This window comes from Telopea speciosissima, chromosome 3, assembly GCF_018873765.1.
Source record: "Telopea speciosissima isolate NSW1024214 ecotype Mountain lineage chromosome 3, Tspe_v1, whole genome shotgun sequence".
NCBI classification, from domain to species: domain Eukaryota; kingdom Viridiplantae; phylum Streptophyta; class Magnoliopsida; order Proteales; family Proteaceae; genus Telopea; species Telopea speciosissima.
In genome coordinates, this window is record NC_057918.1 from 27,938,510 (window position 1) to 27,944,200 (window position 5,691).

The window sequence follows — 5,691 nt, forward strand, 5'->3', positions numbered from 1 at the left end:
CCTAGACATGGTGCTGCACGCAATGTCCGCCTTACCCTTGCCCAAACTCCTTGCCCGAGTGGGGGTAAGGCGGTCTGTGCACGCAGCACCGTGTCTGGGCAGCACGGTCCTATCGGGCAGCTTGACAATAGAGGATCTGGATCCTCTTCTCATCGGAATCCAGATCTCCTATGGCCCAGCTGCCCGTAGCAGCCTGTGCGACGTGACAGGGCCGCACATGCAATGACCGCCTTACCCCTGCTCGGGCAAGGTGCTGGGCAGGGGGTAAGGCGGTTTTGGGCGCGTGGCCCAATCTGCGCCGCACAGACTGCTACGGACAGCTGGGCCATAGACGATCTGTATTGCTTCTCATCGTTATCCAAAACTTGAAAAAAGAAAAAAATAAGTAAAAAGTGATGTTTTTTTTTTTACCCTTGTGAAATTTTGACTTTAAAGGCCAACAGACTTTAATTTAAAACCTGCTTCTGTACTAATTATTTTTTAAATAGTGATGCGCCTATCATCAATCACTCTTAAGTTCCTTTTTCTAAACTACATTATTCGATCAAGTAAGGACCATATAAATAATTAGATGGGACGAGTGTAGCGTGGCATCTATGCTCAGACATAGAGGGGTAAATGTCACCCATGTTGATGCTTCTATAGGCATTCCCATTAACCCCGTGCACAAACAGGGGCTATGTTCCCCCACAAAAAACACTTCCCAATTAGTTTAAACCGAAGTGAAATTATTACCAAAACTTGCATGCCAGTAGATATATGGGTGCCTATATAAAGTGTTTCTCGTCCAAGAAAAAAGGGAATTTTTCTTTTTTAATTCATAATTAATTCTTACCAAACTCCAATAATGTTTTCTAGTTACCCTGAATGATACGGTTTGGTGGGGAATGGAAATCGATTGATAGTTTTGTGAGCCAATAATGGACGATCGAATTGAAGAGCCGAAGACTTGGAAGTCTTTGCAGAATAGGACGTCTAGAAACTCTAGTAATTTTGCTTTGGAATATTATTAGTAGGGTCCGGGATCTTCTAGAACTCTTTATTTCCGAAATCCTGTCCTTTGTGGCCCATAGCCATAAGGTCCAAAACCAAACCATTGGTGACTTTGCCGAAACTGCAATCCCTCAATAAACTTCCAAGATCTAGAATGCATTCTGATTTTATTTTTTTATTCCATGATTTTTTAGAGTAAAATTGTCGCTTGGTAAACATTTCTGGAATTGATTCCGGAATGTATTGAAATTGTTTCCCTTCAAAAGATTTGTCCCAAATCTATTAGCTTAAGAGAGTTCAAATTAAACCTAACTGTAACCTAAATTCATCCCAACCGTGATCAATTTCACCTACCAGAGACTTAAAAATAAACCTAACCATGACCAATTTAACATAATAGCAACATATTTCGGGTTGGAAGGATTTTAGTGTTTTTTTTTTTGTTGTTTCGTTGTAATTTTGAAGCTACACTGTTGATTGTGGTGAAGAAGAAGAGGAGGTAGGTTTGGAAGATGATATACTGGTTGCAAAGTCGAAGTTCTTTCTTTCATGCAAGTTTCATTTGACGTTGATGACTTGAATGGTCTGGGTAGAAAACTATTGGACATTAGGACTTATTTTGTCCACACCTTTTGATTCGGAATTGTAAAATCATTAAAAACATGCTCCGTAAAACTTATTCTACGAGCATATTAATTTGAGGGTAATCTGATTTCTAGGAGCTTGAAATTAGACCGATCTAGTGGAGCAAAATTCCACTCCCAATCTACTCCTACGAGTGAAAAATCACTGGAATCAGGAATTGGAGTGTTATTAACCAGGGCATCAATCAGGGCCAAAGTCTATCCTTTTCCAAATGCATTCTTGGTTGCTTGACGTGGAGTGATTTTCCTTCTTGTCATAAAATTTGGATCCTGTTTCCATATGGGATGAGTGGGGCTAGATCCTAACCCTCCATGGGATGTGGGTCCTATGCGTAAAAAGCAGGTTCACACCACATGTAGGATATGACATTTGTCCCCCTATCCATGTGAGGACAGGATCCGGACTTCTATTCATAGCTCCGATGGTGTACAGCTAAGTCATTACACATACCCTGATGTGTGAATGGCCAATCGTCTGAGTTGTGACCCAACCCTGCACTACGAGAACACTTATATGATATGTATTCTTGAAATACATTCTAGGTACATAATGCATTTTAAAATACTAATCTGACCTAGAATGCATTATGAAATACAAATCTCTCTCTCTCTCTCTCTCAATACACACACCCACAAAACCTCCAATTCAATTTTTTTTTGATAACCTGCAGTTCAATAACACCATCCGTGTTTTCTCATGCGGACGGACAATATTCACCCAGAACCCCGTTACGATCACAATGCTATTCTTGAAGGAATAAATGGGCGAAAAGGAGACTAGAAAAGATACATACATATACAAACAAAGAAAAGACGAATTCCAATCACATCACCGACCAATCCTTACCAAAGGAGGAAATAGAATCGAATGCTTACAGCACGTACCTTATTTCCCTCCCGTTGATTCCCCCCCCCCCGGCAATCAAGCTGCACTTCCTTCTAACAAGTGGCTGAGAGTTAGCAAGCTACCTTGGCCTCTTGGCAGGAGGGTTGATATCCCCCTCCTTTCCGGTCCAGCCGCGGTACGGCACCTGAACCCGAAGCTACGATCAGATCCGATAAATCACAATCCTCTACTATGGAAATTTACCAAATACCATTATTTTCAAAATGTTTAAAATTCAAAAACTTAATAACACCAATTATATATGACATAGTTATTAATTACGTTTTGATTGCCTCCTTTGTACACTTCATAATCAATAATCAATGTTCTACCAAAAAAAATAATAAATCAATAATCAATCTTCACCCAAAATAATAATAATAATAAGGGAAATTTATGTCTATCATCTCTGTATTTTCAAACAATTACGTCTACCACCCTTGGAATTTTAAAAATTATGTCTATACCCCTGAGTGCTAACTTTGTTAGTTTTATTTTGAAAGGACAATTTTTTCCTTTCTTATTTGTTATTAGGGAAATTTATGTTTACCACCCCGTGGTTTCAAACAATTACGTCTACCACCCCTGAATTTTTTTTAAAAAAATTCACCCAAAAAAAGGTATTTTTACATATTTACCCCCCCATTTGTTTGAAACTCCATCGTCTCAAAAGAAAAAGTTGACACCCACACATCCTCTGCAAAATCAAGCGTAGCACTTCTGCCAGAGCAGCAGGTGATCGCAAAATGGAAGATTGTCGGCTCCCAAACCCTTGTTGCTTCAGATAGTAGGGTATGCAATGGTAACAAGGGTGGATAGGGTGAGTTTATTAATAACAAATAACAAAGAACAAAATTGTCTTTTCAAAATAAAACTAACAGAGTTAGCACTCAGGGGTGTATATGTAATTTTTAAAATTCCAAATGTGGTAGACGTAATTGTTTGAAAACACAGGAGTGGTAGACGTAAATTTTCCTAATATAATAGCAGCTTCATTAAGGGTATTATGGACATTTAGTTAATATTTGGGTGATAACATCATCACTTAACTGTTTCATCCAACAGTAGGGGTACGTTTGTAAGAATCTTTCAAAATTCAGGGGATGTTTATGAAATAAATGGAATTCCAAGGGTGGTAGGCGTAATTGATTGAAATCACAGGGGTGGTAAATATAAATTTCCCTAATAATAATAATAATAATAATAATAACAATAATCAATAATCAATAATCATGCGTTTTAATTCCCTAAAGTTATGATTCATGAACCATGGTGTTTTAATTAGTCCTCTCCTCCCTCGCCTCTTCCCCCTTTTTCTTAGTATTAGGCTGAGTTGAAGTCACCAAGAAAGCAAAGAAATTAACATATGAATCACATCCATAGCTGTACTTAATTTAAGTTTTTTAGTTACATCTTAGCAGTTAGCATCCTAATAAAGACCAAATCTATGCATCAAATTGAAACTAGCACTTGGACTACAGTCTACAGTTCAAAGGAGATGATAATTAATAATATTTATGAAATATATCTAATTAATTAAACTTGTCCAAAGTGCAAATCAAATTAATTAATACATATGTAGTGGCTTATGGTCGCTCTCAGGGCAGTCTTATATTTACATCATACCAAATAGAGTATTACCGGGGAAAAAAAGAAAGTTTTTATGGGAGAGTGTAACGTCAACGTTCAAGCATAGATGGGGTGCGAAATGACCAACTCACTCCTATGAAAGATGAAAACCTCACCTCTATGATATCAAGGTGTGCACTCTCATTGGCCATGTGCATGTGCAAAGGGCATGCTCCCTCATAAAGAACACCAACTCAAAACCAAGTAGAGTTTTTTTTATATATTTTTTTAAAAGGTCATGAGATTAGCAAGTATAGTTTTGCTTAAAAATTAATAAAATTTTGAGAGACAACTGGAGCGCCCATCAGGTATGACATTGAAGGCCAACCAGGAAGCAGCAAGTGTAGAAAATAAAGAAAAGAATAACAGTTTTATACGTATACGTAAATTACGTATTACTAACTTTCATGTCTTTCACATCAAAAAAATTCAATGAAAATCTGGAAATAGTCGTAGGAGAGAAGAGATTAAGAAAAGGTCTCCCAATTAAACCAAAAAAAAAAAGTTCCAGAAAATATCTCGCTTTGGAGTGTCACAACTCACTACTGTAAGGGTTTGGTTTGCATCGTTTTCGGGAATTAAGACAAAGAAAATTAATGGAACCTTGTTAAGCATATTCAATCTGAAATTCCAGAAATAAATGCTTGTTTGTCCACAACAATAACTGGAACCCTTGAAATAGTTCTTCAAAGAAATGCAGTCCCAAAACACAAAAACACACATTTCAGTGGCGCACTGTTGCAGGTGAAAACCTCTGATGCTCGGTTCGCCCACGGATGTGCCTGCAAAAACCAAGCGATGATCACAAGAGAGCCGATGTGGCTCCGGCCAAGGACTCTCCGATGCTCAAGTCAGGTCTCCAATGCAACAGCGTAATTGCGTAGTGAAAACAAGATCCGGAGTGGTGCTCCATACCTGGGTATTTATAGAGTGAGGATGAGACAAGGCGGTTGGGAGAGTCCTAGTATGGTAGGAGTCCTTCTTTTGGAAGGCTCTCTCGCGTAGAGTGGAGTAGAGAGCTATTTTCGGGGTCGGGCTCTTATTAAGGTAAGAGTCCATGTAAAGTGTGATTTCGTATTGCGCTAGGATCGGGGCTCGATCCTTATCCCATGATTCTCGGGATGTGCTGACGTGGCCCCGCGATCCCCGGTGGGGCATTATGGTAGCTTCTGTGGAGGAGGGCTCGGCCTCGGAGGTCGGCCTAGGAGGTTGGCCTTGACAATCACCTCGGCCTGGGAGGTCGGCCCGAGAGGTTGGTCTTGACCGTCAGCTCGGCCAGGGGTTTATGGCTGACCTGTGTGAGCTCGGCCTCAGCCACCGGCTAGCTTGAGCGAGTCTGGCTCTGTCAGGTGACTTATCGGAGATGGGGTCGGACCGATTTCCTGCTCAGCTCAATTCGCTTCTCGAACTGAGGTCAGGTCGGCCATGTGGCAGCCTCTGATAGGTGGGGTGTTTTATGCCTCATCACAGGCCCCCCCACTCATCAGGGGTCGGCTCGGCACTGATGAGTGAAGTTTCCAGGTCTGCTTGTCTGGAAGA